A 16,928-nucleotide genomic window follows, 5' to 3' on the forward strand; every position below is an offset into this window, starting at 1 on the left:
TGAGTTGAAGTATTATTTTTTAAAATTTAAAAGGGGAAATATCATAAATTTCAAAGTTTTATGTTTTTGGATAAAATTATTATTTTATCCTTACTTCAAATTAAAAATTTAGATAATAGTTAGTTTATGAATAAATATTTAAATCTTTTATCTATCGTAAATATGATTTTAAGATTAGGGTAAAATTTAAGTGGGACATAGTCCATTCCCCTAAATTCTTTTATGTATTTGTTCTTATTCCATTAACGGTATGTCTTCATCTAAGCCAATTTGTTTATCCTGGGTTATAAAATTGTTTGTTCCAAAAACGAAGACGTTTAGACTAGTGTTTGGGTTATACTTGTTTGGCCATATCACATTACAAGCCATCAAGATTAACGTAACTCTGTTTGTTTTTTCTTTTCCCTCTAATTGAGACTTTGGAAACTTGGAATACTTCTCCCCCAGTAAAAATTTATTTTTCTTCCCAAAAAAAAAAAAACCAACGCAACCCATCCGACTCTTTTATAAATAGAATTATTTAAATTATAATAATAATTTATGATTGAATACTATAATTGTTTTTTTTTTTAATTTTAAAATTTTTTAAATAAATATTATCATCTCATTTTATATAAATAAATTTATATAATTACTTATCTCCGTTTTGTCTCTATATAAAGCCCTCTTTTCCTCAATTCATCCCAAAAAGTTCTTATAAAGTTCTCTCTTTCCCCTTCCCCTCTATACCCCCTGTGTGCATCGTTTTGGTTCTTGTGTTGCTGATTCTCTTCTCTCCTTCAATACAGCGTAACCATCTCAACTCCTTGCTCATGCTTTCTTTTGTTTACCTTCATTAAGTTATTCTATATTTATAATCCTTCGTCTCAACTCCTTGATCATCTTCATAACTTTCATTTTTTGTTTTTTTTTTTTTGTCTGTTTTGCTTTGCTTTTAACTCTGTTTTCTTGTGTATATTTAAGCTTCACAACGATGTCAGCCGCTCCTTCAACTTCCATGAACACTCGAAGGGAAACATGTATTCCACCAAGGAGAGGAAAAATAAAAGCTCGGATTTTTAAGAGGTTCTGCAAGGCTATTGCTTCCGCGGCGTCAAAAGCATTTGGCGGAAGCAGAGAAGATGGCAATGACTCAACCATTCCACCTTCGAGTGCCTATAACTCTGATGCAAATTTCGACCTTTCCTGAAGAATTCCAAATGGGTTGATAACAAATTTCACCTATTATTTCCTTAATCACTCAATTCTTGAAATTGAGCTCGTTTCATTGCCATGAAAACGCTCTTCTCCATGGTACTTATTATAACCAGAGAAGGTAATATCTATACAATAAGAAAAGATCTGTGGATTCTGATGTTTTTGATTCAGATCACAGCTTCTTTTATATTAAGATGGGTTGTGATAGAAATTGGGGTTATCTGCTGCATAACTCAGGTTTTTAGTGAGTTACAGCAGGAGTTTTATGCTTTGTTTTTCAAGTCAGTTTGTTGTTTAAATTTTAATTTCTGCTGTAGAAAAAAGACCTGCTTCACTGTTGTTTCTGTAAGTTTTTGCGTGCAGATGATAGTGTAGAGGAAGGTCCATGGCTGTATTATGTGAAGGTGTCTTGGTTTTGCATTTCAGTTATGTCTTGTAAAATAGTAGTTTGAAATTAATGAAATGGCAATGAATATGATGTTTTTCTTTTTGGTTCTCTGTGTTTTGAGGTTGATGCAAGATCGTGAATTTCTTTTTCTTTTATTTATGAGCAAATTGTTGTTTTTTTGGGATAGTTGTTTGAAATTTATAGGGAATGAATGGAGATACAAGGAATATATGTTCATACTTTGAGGTCCGTGATTTTTTTTCTTTAAATTGATTTTTTTTTAATGAAAACAAACCTAATAAAAGCTTGAATTCGAATTTTCTTTTTGAAAATTTTGAAATTCTTATCAATTTAGCTAATCTCTAGGATCTAATGGTATACCCATTTTGAAGTCTATAATAATCGATTTGGGTTAAATCAATCCAAGTATTAAGTGTTAATCCCTATTTAACATCCATTTTACTTCAGTTAATTTAATATCTTTAACTCAATTTCAGCTGGTTATTACCATTACAAGCCACCAATTTATTCATCGGCTTCATAAATGATTGAAAAGGCAAGATTGGCAGGACTTATTAAGCTAATTTAATTAATGTAGATGGAGACAGGTACTTCAATCTGGTCCGGTAGACTTTACAATGTATTGGATTTGTGTTCCGACTGCGAAAACGGTCGGAAACAGATAGAATTGGAAACATGCGTTGCATTAAAATGACATTTCATTTAGTTGAGTTGGAGCCCCACTCTCAACCACATAGAAAGATACAGCAATACTTGTATTAGCTGTTTACAGTAGATTAAATGACAAAAAAAATAAGATTTTATATATAAAAATAATCATTTGAATTTTTTTTTTGAGTAATATTTCAAAATTAAATTTTTAACTGAAGTCAATTACTAAACCTAAATTTCATCAATTTGGTGTATTTAGTTTAGTCTTAAAAAGACAATATGACTCAAATAAGATTTTCATGTCACCGTAAAAATAAATAATTGCATTGCTTTTGCATTTTGTTGGATATGATATTAGTGTATGTGATGTTACTCAAGTTGAGGCGCGTGAAGATTTTGTTTTCTGTGTTATATCAAGTTTTTCCTTGTCAATTTGGTGATTCATGTGGCAATTGGGGAATATCATATTGCATCTTTTTTAGTTTAGTATGTTTTAATTTTAAGAGAAGATGATAATGTTAAATTTGTTGATTAAAAGCTAGGATGATCCTAGAATTAATAATTTTCAATACGACTCGTTAATTTGATATAACACGATACAAAAAATATCACGTTAGAATTGAGTTTTATTATACAAAATTTATTTTGAATCACTCTGATATTATTAAAAATTAAATTAAGTAGTATTAGAGTTTATATGAAAATAACCCGACACAACTCAAATCGATTCAAATATTTTAAAGAAGTGTTACTTTAATAGAATTTATTAGAAATAAATCATCAAATGTTGAAAAAACAATATCAATAATAATTGAAATCTTTATAAATTGTATATAGTTATATTTTTATATAATTATAATTAATCATATTATTGTTTATTTTTATTTAAATATTTTATTTTATTATTAAATAATAAAAATTTGATTTGATTCGTTAGAGTATATACATGTTTTAAAAATCTTAGTACATAAATTTTTAAATCATTTGTCAATATAATAAAATGTTATATTATATATTTTATTAATAGTATGTTAGGGTAATTTAATAAATAAACTAAAATGATAAAAAAACTTTGTAGAGAATAAAAAAGATAAATAATTTTAAATTAATTTAGATTAAATTAAATTAATTCAGATATTAAAATATTAAATTAAAATTAAAAATTTCTAACATAAAATTTAAACTAATATAATATAAATGCAATTCGGTAAGATAATCTATCAAGTCAAGAATATTCCTATCAAGTCTAGAATATCCCTATTGAATACAATCATATTAGACATTAAAGATCATTCTCTCTCTTTAACCCAAAAGGGGTCAGTGGTCAGTCTCTCTCTTTAACCCAAAAGGGGTCAGTGGTCATTTCAAAAGACTTTTTCCTTTTTAAATTTGAAGACAAGAGAAATGAGCACCACTCATGAGTCACAAGAATTCACACCCTAGCGGTCTAGCCGCTAATCAAATTGTAATTTTATAATGAAACAATCGAAAGGGTTTGCAAGGTGGTGATGTAGTGGTCAGAAACCGTTAATATTAAATACACGTAGCTGTGAAGTTTAAAATTCTATCAAACTTCACTCTTTGGCCAACGCCATCAAATATAATTGAAGAAGAAATTCTTTTAGAGACACAAAATTTAATACCTGGAAGGAGAAGAAGCCTAATTTCGTGAGTTATGATTCATGAATACAACGCCAGGAGTCCCATCAGCTTGTTCATACTATTCCAAAATCAGCTTAAATGGTCGGTGTATTCAGAGAATTCTCTGTACTCCGTTTCCCATTAAGTCAAGAGTCAACCTGAATTAAAAGACTTTATACTTTTATCCTCCCAATTTTTCTTCCCAACCAACGTCACCTCTAATTGATATAACGAATATTTTTCATCTAAAATCCATCAAAAAATTAGTAATATAAGAGTAAATTAATAATTTTATTATAAATTAATTTAAAAAATATAAAAAAAATCATTTATATTATATCTAATTATTTTAAATATGATATTTTAATTTTTAAAAATGTTGAAAAGCTTAAATATTAATCTCAAAAAATTTTTAATTCTTTTGTATATTTTAAATTATTATGTAACCTTAATAGGTGTAATATGATATTTATATTCATAATTTATTGTATTATATTAAATTCTTTGAGGGTATAAATGTTATTTATACCTATTTTATATATGTTAATGATCTACGTGTCGTAACTTATTCTCTCTCAAGCACTTTTTGGTATTTAAATATATCACAAACATCGCTAATTATCATTCGGGATAATTTTACAAATAGTTAGGAATAAACTTTGATCATTCATTTAAGTTCAATTTGAGTATACAGTTGTACATCATAGTTTAACAAATGTGCATCTTTTATTACTTAATGAACAAAACAAGACACTCACGTAAATAAAATATGTTTTATCAAAATAATTTTTTATTTCCTTAAACCAAATACCCTCAATATTATGGGAAATGATCACACAATGAGATAAATCCAACTCTGCATAAAAAATGTTAATATTTAATTGGAAAAAGGGTATAGATATAAATAAAACTTAATTAAGAAGTTAAAAAATATAGAAAAATTCTAATTAAGTGTAAAAATTAAGAAAAAATAGTAAAAATAGAAACTTTAATTATAGTTAATCAGTGATATTTCTATATTAAATGAATATAAAAATTATTTTAAAATATAAAAAAATTATATTTAGTAACAAATAATAGGAATCAATTGATCAATCTAAAAATCACAAATGTGATTTGAAGTGTGAACGGGTGCTTTTACACAGGAGATAGTCTAGCTGTAGTCTAGTAATCCACTGAGACAGGTGGACTCGCCGTCCAGGCGACCTTTTTGGTGGTCCCGTAAAGCCAGGTGTCATCGTCAATTTCCCTTTTTAGATTCACTACATTAGAGACCACGCCAAGAGTCTGATCTACCAAGCCACATTTAATGATCAGCATCAATTTTACTCAGACTCATCAGTCCCTCCCTGCCTCTAGATGAAGTGCTTGCTCACTAAGTTACTTGCTCTATAAATACACGCTCTTACTTCCCTTTCTTTTTGAGTGTTTTCCTTTCTAAGCTCAGAAGTTCAGTTTTCAAACAAACTCCTTCGAAAAAAAATGGATCACGAAGGCATTAAAAGGAAGTCACAGAGCCGGTTTCCCCCAAAAAGAGGTCGAATTCTCATCGGCATATTGAAGGATTTGGCCGGACTAAAAGGTGAAAGGAAAGGTGCTAGTGGTGAGCTTAGCTCGAGCTCATCGACTCCAGCTTCAATTCCTAGTAGTGGCTACAACTCCGATGCTCCGTCTGAGTCTTGATCACTAATCACGCTTTTAAGGTCTAATCATGGGTGATTTAGATTTTATTTTTTTATATACACAAACTTTAGTACATTTTTCTTCGTTTTTTGAACTTGTTGATTAAATTAAAGAGAAGGAAGGGGAAGAGGATGGGAATTTGTGGAATTGGAACCCATGTTTAGATCTGTGTATTATTAATTTTGTCTTATGCATTAGAAGTTGATGAGATTATTAAATTCCTCATCGTGATGTTTAAATTTTATATTTGACAGAAAATGTGTGCATTTTTTTATGTTTAGTGGTGACATTTGTTGGACATGGCTGTGAAATTCTTTGATCACCGGTCATGCTTTTTAGTTTAGGGTCTAATCATGGCTGATAATTGTAAATTCTGTTGATTTTCTGGTTTTTAGATTATAGAACAATTGCAAACCTAGGCCCAAGTGAAGACGATGATGGAAGATTCTTCATTGAATGATCAACACAAAAAACTATGGATTTCGCTTTTTAAATCAATAATCTATCGCATTAAATCACCATATGTGATCGACTAAAATGAAGAAAAACAATTGGACATCAATGAATTTTAAAAAATTTTGTTACGATCTCGGTATCCCCACAAGTTTTGATGTAGACGAACCGGTCGATATGACCATAAAACTAAGCTTGTTGATTTAAAAAGAGTTTTGGTAGATGCGCATCTTCTGGGCATGTATACCAAGCCAATGCTCTGGCACCCACCGAAGAAACTCCCTTCTTGTTAGAATAAGGTTGAGAAACAATGCTTCCCATCGCCTTTAACAAGAAACAATAAACTAAAATACTTATTTATTTAAATTAGGACAAATTTATTATTAAAATTTGTTTGTTTTTAACTATATTTTTAATGAAATTATGAATTACCTTAACAGTTTACTCAATGAAGTTTAATTTGAGGAATGTTTTATTATTAAAATTAGATGATTATTTTAAAGATAAATTATTTTAAGGATTATTAGTATAAATTATTATCATATTTAATAAAATTTGATAGATATAAATAATTACTGTATTTAATTAAAAATAATAAAAATATTAATATATTATTTTATTTAAATTTTTTGGATATAATTATTCTAAAATATTTTTATGCTATTTGTTGTATTAATTGAAAATGAAATTATTTTTTCTCTAAAAAAATTAAAACATAAACATATAATTATAATAAAATTAAAATTACTTTGTTAATTTTTTGATACTTAAAATAATTGTAATAATTAAATTATCATTTATATTATTATTGATAATAAAAATTTATCGAGATAAAATAATATAAATAATAAATAATAAATTATTAAAATAATTTTTAATTTCTTTTATTCAAACTACATTAAAGTTAAAATAGAGTAAAACAAGTATTATTTTTGTTTTTTCCTTATAATTTTATAATCCTCCAAATATTTACTAACATGATATAAACTTTTTTTTATAGACTATTTTAATTAATTTTTTATTATTATATACTTCAGTTAGACGAAAATAAAAAAGCGTTAGACACCTGGCAAGGAACGGCGGCTATTGGCTGCCTCAAGAATGACCAAACAAGGGCCTGGACAAAACTTGTATTGCCCTTCATTAAAAAATGTTTTTTTTGCTTTTTTTTGTTAGACCATTAGGCACTTTTTGATGAGGACTCAAATATACTTTTCTTGTCTTTTAAATTATTATTTCTTTTTGTTGTTATTGGCACAAACAGGTGAATCTTACTTCCCAGTTGTTGCCGAGCATTAGAAAATTGAATGGGCAAGTGATCTCGGTAAAAACAATTGATGATTTAATGGCGAAATAGTCATATTACCCTTTATGGTGAAAAAAAAAACAACTATGATACAAACCATATTCATATGTTTTAAATATAATAATCAAATTATATATTAAACATTATATTATATTATATAATTTTAAAATAATAAAAATATATAATTAATACATCATCATTTTAAAAAATATCATAAATACTTTTAAAATTTTAAAAATTTTCATATACATAGTTATTATTCATCATTTAAAAAAATATATATATATTGATCTTTATCAATAAAATATATCGTATAATACAATACGTTCAGTGTATTATATTAATTTAATACACCTTATGATACGTATCATTTTTCTCTTATATTATATCACAATTTTACCATTTTTATAAGTATGAAAGTGTGAATTTACACCCTAGAAACCCTAATCATCAGTCAATTGTAATCTTACCATAATTGGTGATAAAGTCAATGTTGAATGGAGTGGGAAAGATTGATATCGATGAGATAAGTTACTAAAAGTTGTAATGGGCATTAGAGAGAGCTGAAAATGAGGAGATTAACATATGAGATACGTTGTCAGATTAACACATTGTTGGTGGCTGGAGAGGGTAAGAAAATAAGTCTTAGGTTTTGGGAGAAAATGGAGGTGGGAAATATTACTTTTCAAAGTTATAAAACTTTAGATATGGATAAAATTATTAGTTTTTAAAACATATAAGACAAAATTTAATTAAATTTATATTTTTTTAATATTATCGATAAAATGATGATTTTATCTTTAGTTCTGATAGAAAATTTTAAAATAAATTAGTTTATAAATGAGACTTTAGAATTTTCAAACCTCGTAGGTATGTATTTGTATTGACATCAAAACTTGGGTGGGAAATAGTCCTTTAGCCTTATCAATGCATGCAATTCGTGATATCCTTTTCCACATGTAGGCTTTGGAACTTCAAGATTGTGAGGAGGACAATTTTGAATCCTGTGTTGGACTAAGAGACTATAAACGATTCCCTTTGATAATGAAATAAAGTGTTTTTGTCAACCATTTACAAGAGTATGGCCGTTTTGTTCTTCATTTCTTTTGTGCGTGGTGATACCTAATTGCCGGTTCATTTGTCAAACTCAGAAAATTATAAACGAAAGCTGTTCCGGTATTAAAATGATTGCTAGGTTCAACGCATTATTTTTTGTGTGTTATAATGGGAGATATTTCTAAGTCTTTACCATCAGATGAAATTAATGGGTTAAAATTGAACTTTAAATGGTTGATTGACAAATGTTTTGGTTTCGGGGGAAAGTTGAAGTGTGGGATTGGACTGGAGTTTCAATTAAGGTGGGGAATTATGATATCTCAAGCCTATCTTCTGGTTGTCATATTTCTACTCAAGGCCGAAGCCCACGAAACGTAGGTTTTATGGGTTTCCATTTTGAGAAATTCAAGTGGCCTTTTGGTTTCATTTAGAAATTAAAAGTTGGCCTACAGACTTGTTCCCAACCTAGGTTTGGTGTACACTCAAACTCTTATTATTTAATTTTTAAAAATTTAAAGTCTCATTTATAAGTAATATTTTGTTAAAATTATCTATTAAAGTTAAAGATAAAATTATCATTTAATAGAATAATTTTAAAAATTAAAATTTTATCATATTTTTCTCTTTCAGTTTGAAAATCAAACTATTTTTTTTAATCTAAAATTTGAAAAATAGTAATTTTACCTCTAGGGATTTAAAACCATCGTCAGAGATAGTACAATTCACCGTCTTCACCACGTTCATCCTCCCACCCAGGTTTTTTCTCTTTGTCGAGTTGTTCTCACTCACCGATTAAAGTGATTAACTTCGACGAAAACAAAATTCTTTTCATCAGAGGAGATTTCTATCATTGTTGAGTGGGAACAAATCGGTAGGAGGAGATAAGTTGAGAGGGATGGTTTCAAAACCTTAGGGGTGAAATTACTACTTCTTAGACTTTGAATAAAGAAAATTATTATATTTTCAAATTAAGGGAAAGAAATAAAATAAAATTTTAGTTTTTAAATTTTTTTTGTTAAATAACTATTTTACCCTTAATATTAACTGAGTTTTTTAATAAAATTTTATTTTTGAGTAGGAGTTTAAGTTTTTGAAAATTAGGGCACATGAATGGGATTATACTTAACTTTGGATGTGAGCAAGTCTTTTGGCCTTAAAAGTTTTTAGATGTATAAATAATTTCTAATAGTTTCGAATAGTTCAGAATGACCTAACCAATTACCACCCCAAGTTTAATGAATTAATAATTTCTAAATTTTTAAGTTTGAAAGTTTATTTGCTCACATGTTATGTGGAAGGATACAAAGATCATTTTTCTTAAAAGACCCTTTAATTTCTTCCATATTTGTCCAATAATTCCTCGCTTGTCGAGTTCAACAGGCTGTTAAGTTTAGGGGTCGTTTGGTGTGAAAAATATTTTATTATCAAAATTAAAAAATTATATTAAAAATTATTGAGTATAAATTATTATTAGTTTGATGAAATTTAATAAAAATAGGTAAATATAAATAATTATTATGTTTGATTAGAACTAATAAAATAAACATATTATTTTATTTAAATATTTTTTAAGTATAATTACTTTAAAATATATTTTTTATGTTATTTATCATATTAATTAAAAATAAGATTATTTTTGTTTTAAAAAATTAATAAATAAAAGTATAATTACAATAAAAATTAAGATTATCTTGATAATTATTTAATACGATGATAATTTATCACATCACTATTAATTAATAATAAAATATTATTGAAATCTTTTATTATTTATAAATTAAATAAAATAATATAAATAATAAAAAATAAATTATTAAAATAATCTTTTAATCTCTTCAATCAAACTTTGGATATGGTTATTTTGCTTGTGATCCAACTTCACTCTAGTAAAAGACTTAATATTAGATTTTATCGATCCCATTACAATCAAGGAATGCCGAGCCTATTGAGAAAGGCATAACATGTTCGTTGGGCATATTGACACACCATTTTAGAAGTTATTGTCATGAAGGTAACGACAACAAATTCAACACATTTGTTGCTGCTTCATTCTTTCGGCTTTTCTTAAATCCTCTTGACTAGCCGGATCTCAGCTTCCAGCCTCTCTTGGTCGATGGGATGCTTCCCTTCGTATCTCCAACTTCGACTACTTACTTGACACGTAATTCATGATTTCCAACTTTGAAGAAGGCCAATCCAGAATCAGTTTATTGATTGGAAGATTAGTGCATAACATAAGTTAATTGATTTTTTATAATATAAATTTTAATATTTATATTTATAGGTATAATATATTTGGATATAATATTAAAATCAAGTGACAATCTAACAGTTTAATATGATTCTGAATATCAAGTGATAATACATTGAATATCCTATAGTAATTGTATTTAAAAAAAAGTGATAATATAAGTGAGTAATATATAAATATAATATATTAAACTTTAATATAAACTAATTAATTTTATATAATATGAGTTTTGATTACTATATTTATAAATCCAATATATTTTAATATAGAATCAAAGTTTAAAAATCAAATGAATAAATGTAATAATCTAAAGTGATTATAAATATATCGATAGTTATATTTAAGGGAGGGTGACAATATAAATATGAATGATATAAAAATATAATAAATTGAATTTTAATATAAATTAATTAATTTTATATAATATGAATTTTGATGTTTATATTTATAGACGGAATACATTTAAACGTATTTCATTGTGTTGAAGGTAAAAGTTTTTATAGTCCTGGTCCTTGTCAATTGTTTCACAAGCTTTAAAAATAAAAATAAAAACACTTTCATTGGTCAGCTTAAAATAAAAAAAGGCCTTTTGATTTCAAATTATTCAAATTTCAAAACCAAAAACATAAGCGGCCCCCTTCTCTTTTCCCTTTTTGTTTTATCACCTCTGTTTCAAAGCAAAGACTTCACTTACAACGGCCTATCTTTCATTTTGACCCTTGTTTTCACTCTTATCTACTTCTCAAAAAAAAAAAAAAAAAAAATGGAGAACGTTTTTGCTGCAAAAGGAGAGAGAGAAATCTCAATGTGTGGAAGCAGATACGTACAGTACAGCATCCTTGGAAACCTTTTCCAAGTCTCTTCTAAGTACGTTCCTCCAATTCAGCCCGTCGGTCGCTGCGCATACGGCATCATTTGGTATTTTTCCTTTTTCCTTTCTTTCAACTTTTGGAAGTAAAAAATCTGTTTTAGTTTTAAGCTGTGGAGCTTGTAAAAGGTAAATCAATGTATAGAGATTCAAATTTTATATCCTAGTAAATTTTGTACTGTTTGGATATGATAAGGTTATGATTTTTTAGTTATTTTAGTTATTAATTTTATATTGTTTTGATTGCGTTTTTAATGATGATATTCTGTCGGTTCTTTCTATTTTAATCATCCATTCAATGTATGTTTAAAATTGAGTCTAATTTTGAGATAGTAACATATTCATGTGTTAAACATTGTTCTGTGATGCAGTAGTGCAACAAATTCTGAGACAAAAGAACCGGTTGTTGTAAAAAGATTACGAATGCATTTGATAACATAATTGATGCTAAGAGAACTCTCCGCCAGATCAAACTCCTAGGCCACATGGATCATGACAATGTACTTTGCTAAACTTTCACTCTTTCGATGTGTTTTATTGTGTGTATGATTGTTGTTTTGAATTAATTGTGCATGATTTGCAGAACAGATTATTTGTTTTTGATTTTCTTGTGCTGTGAAGTAGAGATATTAAGGCAGTTGTATGTTGTAGATTATCAAGATCAAGGACATAATTCCGCCGATGGATAAGGAAAAGTTCAATGATGTTTATATTGTTTGTGAACTGATGGATACTGATCTGTTGGACATAAATGAATGTTTCTATCTATGCACAGTCACAAATATACAAGATAAAAACCAAAATATTTATGATTGCAGAATATAAACACTAACCTCCTGTCATTGTTAGATGATTTGTTGCAGAATATACCATTGGAACGTGCTTGTATGCTATGTAGTCTAGGTGATTTGATTTTTACAAAATATGATGTATGTATGCTTTTCTTTTTAAAATCATTCACCCAAGGACCTTGAAGATGACTTAATATACATCCTAACACAAAGGATGTAAACTGAAGAATGTGAAGGGGAAGGAGTTACGAATCACTCAGCCATTAATTGCTTTAGGCAGTTACCAAGAAGAAGAAACTGACATGATCTACATCCGATAATTCGCTCTAGCCAAGTTTTAACTGATGATCCCTGTCAGGTAAATTGCTTTGTTATCTTTCCTACTCATAAACTAGTGGTTTATCTAATTGAATGAGCTCTTTACATCACATTTTTGCTCCATGGAGAAAAAAATTATCCACATGGTGGGTCTGTAAGATTGTTTCAAACATCAACTTGTGAGATGGCTTGCAATATTTTTGTGAGTAGTTTCATATCAAATGACAAAGCTTAGTAATGTTTTCATATACCGAATGTATATTTGATTTACGGGTTTATCACATCATTTAAAGGAGACATAGTTTCATCCTTCATTAACATGACAAATAATTATTTTTCATGATTGATCCATTTAGGCTGAGAAGAAGTAAAATTTGTTGTAGAAAAGATTAAAAAACTTGATGCTCTTTCCTTACTCATTCCAAGTGGAAGTTCTAAACAAACCTTAAGAGATAACTCAAGCGACAGTGTTGCCTTCTATGAGTTATGTTTATTTTAGTTTAATGCACTATTTCACCATGCAATTTCACTTATGATATACACATTCTGCTATCAAAACCATGTACATATGAAGCTTTTACTTCCGGCATGTCAACAAGATGTTTTGCATCAAATATAGAATTTTGGTCTAGTTAAATTTAGCATCTTCATTTTGTTATAAAAAATGTCTAACTAGATATTATGTTCTAAAGCAAATCATTTACACAAGTATGCAGTTTTAATGATTTCCCTATGCCAGTAGATAAAACTGATGGTAATCTATTTTCTAAGTGGGGAGGTTAAGTTCTTCTGAACAGATATATGTTATGTGTGTATTATAGTGTTTCAACACCACTTAGAGTTGGAAACAGATTTTCACATGCTGAATTGCTCAACCAACTATATTAAGGTGGTTAATACTGTTATGTTGGAAAGAGAAGCCAGGTTTCGCACTAGAGGCTAATAGTTCATCCTTTCTTATCCTTAAATATGATCAAGGAGCGAAAATTATGTCTCGTTTTTCATTCTTATTGTCAATTGTCATTGCATGAATATTGCATTGCCAAAATTATGTCCATTTGATTCATTGTTTATTATCTAGTTCAAAATTCATTGGAATGGCTAATTTCGTGAGTTATGATTCATGAATACAAAGCCAGGAGTCCATCAGCTTAATGGTCGGTGTATGCGGATAATGCTCTGAAGACTCCCTGTTACATTAGTCAACAGTCAACCCAGATGAAAGGTTTGGTCTAAGAGTATTTTTTTCATCTCTATTTGGTATAAATAATATTTTTTAATCTAAAATTAAATTCTATTAAAAAACTAATGATATAAAGACAAAATAATAATTTTATTATAAATTATTTTTAAAAAAAACATAAAAAATAGTTTTTATCATATCCAAACATTTTGAATATGTTAATTTAACTCTTAAAAAAAAAATTAAAGCTCAAATATTAATCTCTTAAGATTTTTTTAAATCCTTTATATTTTTTGAAAGTACTATATGACCTTAATAGATGTAATATAACATCTACATCCATAATTTATTGTATTATATTAAATTCTTTTGGGGGTACAAATGTTGTTTACACTCAATTTATACATGCTCATGTTCCCTGTGCCATAACTTATTCTCTCTCTCTCTCTCTCGGGCATTTCTTGGTAATTAAAATCTACTGCATATGTTCCTAAATATCTCTCAAGATAGTTTTACAAACAATTAGGAATAACAATTGATCATTCATTCATCTTCTGTTTGGATGTACAGTTGTAAAAACATTAACAGTAATAAAATATGTTTTATTAAAATAATTTTTTATTACCTTAAACTAAACAAACCCTGATATTATGGGAAATGATAAATCCAACCCTGGATAAAAATGTTAATATTTAATTGGAAAAAAGGTATAGATATAAATAAAAGTTAATTAAGAGGTTAAAAAATTTATAAAAATTCTAATTAAATTTAAAAATTAACAAAATTAGTAAAAATAAAAACTTTAATTATAGTTAATCAGTGATATTTGTATATTAAATGAATATACAAATTATTATAAAATATAAAAAAGTTATATTTAGTAACAAAGATTAGGTTTTAATTGATAAATCTAAAAATGACAAAGGTGGGTTGAAGTGTGAACGGGGGTTTTACACCGGAGTTAGTCCATCAGTAGTTTGAGTAATCCACTGAGACTCGTGGACTATCCGACCACGCTACCTCTTTCCTGGCCCAGTTAAGCCAGCTGTTTTCCTCTTCTTAGATTCAGTAGACTGGAGACCGCCCTGAGGAGTAAGATCTATCAACATAGATGACATCATCAACCTTACGTAGTCGACCCGATTGTCTCGCTCAATACTTCGTCGCTAAGGTACTGCTCCTATGAATACGAACTCTTTCTATTGCACACCACCGTTGCTTCTCTCACTTGTCTAGTGTTTCCCTCACAAAGCTCAGAACTGCAGTTTTCAAAACAGACTCTTTTGAGAAAAAATGGAACACGACGGCTGTAAAAAGAGGTCACAGAGCCGGTTTCCACCAAAAAGAGGTGGAATTCTCATCGGCATATTGAAGTATTTGGCCGGACTAAAAGGTGAAAGGAAAAAGGAAAGGTGTTGGTGAGCTTAGCTCAAGCTCATCGACTCCAGCTTCAATTCCTAGTTGTGGCTGGCTACAACTCCGAATCTGATGCTCCGTCTGAGTCTTGATCACTAATCACGCTTTTAAGGTAAAATCATAGCTGATTTTGATTTGGTTTTTATATATACATTTTAATAATTTTTTCTTCATTTTTTGAACTTGTTGATTAAATTCAAGAGAAGGAAGGGGAAGAGGATGGGATTTTCTGGGATTGGAACCCATGTTTAGACCTGTAATTAAAAAGTTGATGAGATGATTAGATTCCTCATTGTGATGTCTAAATCTTATAGCTGACAGAAAATCTGTGCGTTTCTTTTTTAGGGTCTAATCATGGCTGAGCTGAATGATTTTGTTTTGATTTATATTCATAGTTGAATAATTTTTCTTCGTCTTCTTTATATGTTGATTAATGAAAGAGAAGGGAACTTGTTTATTAATGGCAATGGATTGTTTTTCTTTTTTAGATCTATGGAGGTAACATTGTTGCAGATATTTGTAAGTTTTGTTGATTTTCTGGTTTTTAGATTCTCTTGTTTAGTTTTTGGATTAGAATAAATTTGTTATTAATTTTTTTTTATTTTTAATTAAATTTTAGATAAAATAATGAATAAAAAATACTGTAAAATTTTACTTAAAATTTAAAATAAAGTAAAACAAGTATTATTTTCATCTTTCCGTTATATTTTTATAAACCACGAAATATTAATTAATATACCTCGGATGAAAATTAAAAAGTGTTAGACACGTGGCACAGAGCGGCGGATACTGATTGCCTGGAGAACGTCCCTCTGTGTCGCTCTTCATTAAAAAATGTTCTTTTATTATTATTATTATTTTTTGACTTTTATGCCTTTAATGATAAGTCATCTTCTAGAACTAAATATTCTTTTCTTGTCTTTTAGCTGATGTATGTCTTTTTGTGTTTTTTCGGTAACAAGGAATCTTACTTCCAAGTCATTATGAAGCATTAGAAAATTAAAGGTACACGTGATATGGATTTTGGAGTGAATTTATTGACAAAAAAAAATTGATAATTACTTCATATATTCATTAACACGTGTGCAAATATAACACGTATTAATAAAACCTAGTTAATAAGAAAAATTAATGATCTAAAGGCAAAATAATAATATTATCATCCATTGATTAGAAAATATATACATAAAAAACAATTATGATACATATCATACCCATGTGTTTTAAATATTATAGTTTAACCCTTTGATAAGTATAAAAATGTGTTTTTACACTTATGTAACCTTAGTCATTATTTGATTATAATCTCATTATAATCGGTAATAAAGTTAATATCGGATGGAGTGGAAAAAGTTGATATTGATGGAATAGACTAATAAAAGTTACAATAGGTGTTAGAGGAAATTGAAATGGAGGAGATTGACACGTGAAATTTGTTGTCAGATTTTGTTTATGTGAAATGAGATTAAAATGATGAGATTGTCATGAAAATTAGCCAAAGATGGTTAGATAGGTGTCGAAAGTATCTTTGAAAATCAAATTAGTGCCAAAGATGAATTGTTGGAAGTGAGATTATCGATTGGGTTTCAAGGAAGAAAAGGACGTGGGTGAAAGAAATTGAAAGGAATAGGATTTCACTATACATTTAATATTAAAATGACTTTTCTTTTGGTTAATTTGGGTTAAATGTAAATTTTTAAAAGTT

At 28.1% G+C, this 16,928-nt stretch overlaps 2 long non-coding RNA genes across 15 annotated transcripts; both read left to right on the forward strand.

The window, feature by feature from the left end:
* Positions 1-671: 671 nt before the first annotated feature.
* Positions 672-1,693, forward strand: LOC123206850. The gene is made up of 2 exons (XR_006500141.1): positions 672-789; positions 964-1,693. It is a non-coding gene; the product is annotated as an uncharacterized LOC123206850 (long non-coding RNA).
* Positions 1,694-11,251: 9,558 nt separating this feature from the next.
* Positions 11,252-15,712, forward strand: LOC123206834. Of its 14 annotated transcripts, none has more exons than XR_006500134.1 (5): positions 11,254-11,565; positions 11,887-12,015; positions 12,482-13,849; positions 14,733-14,978; positions 15,060-15,712. It is a non-coding gene; the product is annotated as an uncharacterized LOC123206834 (long non-coding RNA). The 14 variants fall into 14 exon arrangements; XR_006500131.1 differs by having other exon boundaries at positions 15,065-15,712; XR_006500127.1 differs by having other exon boundaries at positions 15,073-15,712.
* Positions 15,713-16,928: the final 1,216 nt, after the last annotated feature.

Source organism: Mangifera indica, unplaced genomic scaffold, assembly GCF_011075055.1.
Source record: "Mangifera indica cultivar Alphonso unplaced genomic scaffold, CATAS_Mindica_2.1 Un_0051, whole genome shotgun sequence".
NCBI lineage: Eukaryota > Viridiplantae > Streptophyta > Magnoliopsida > Sapindales > Anacardiaceae > Mangifera > Mangifera indica.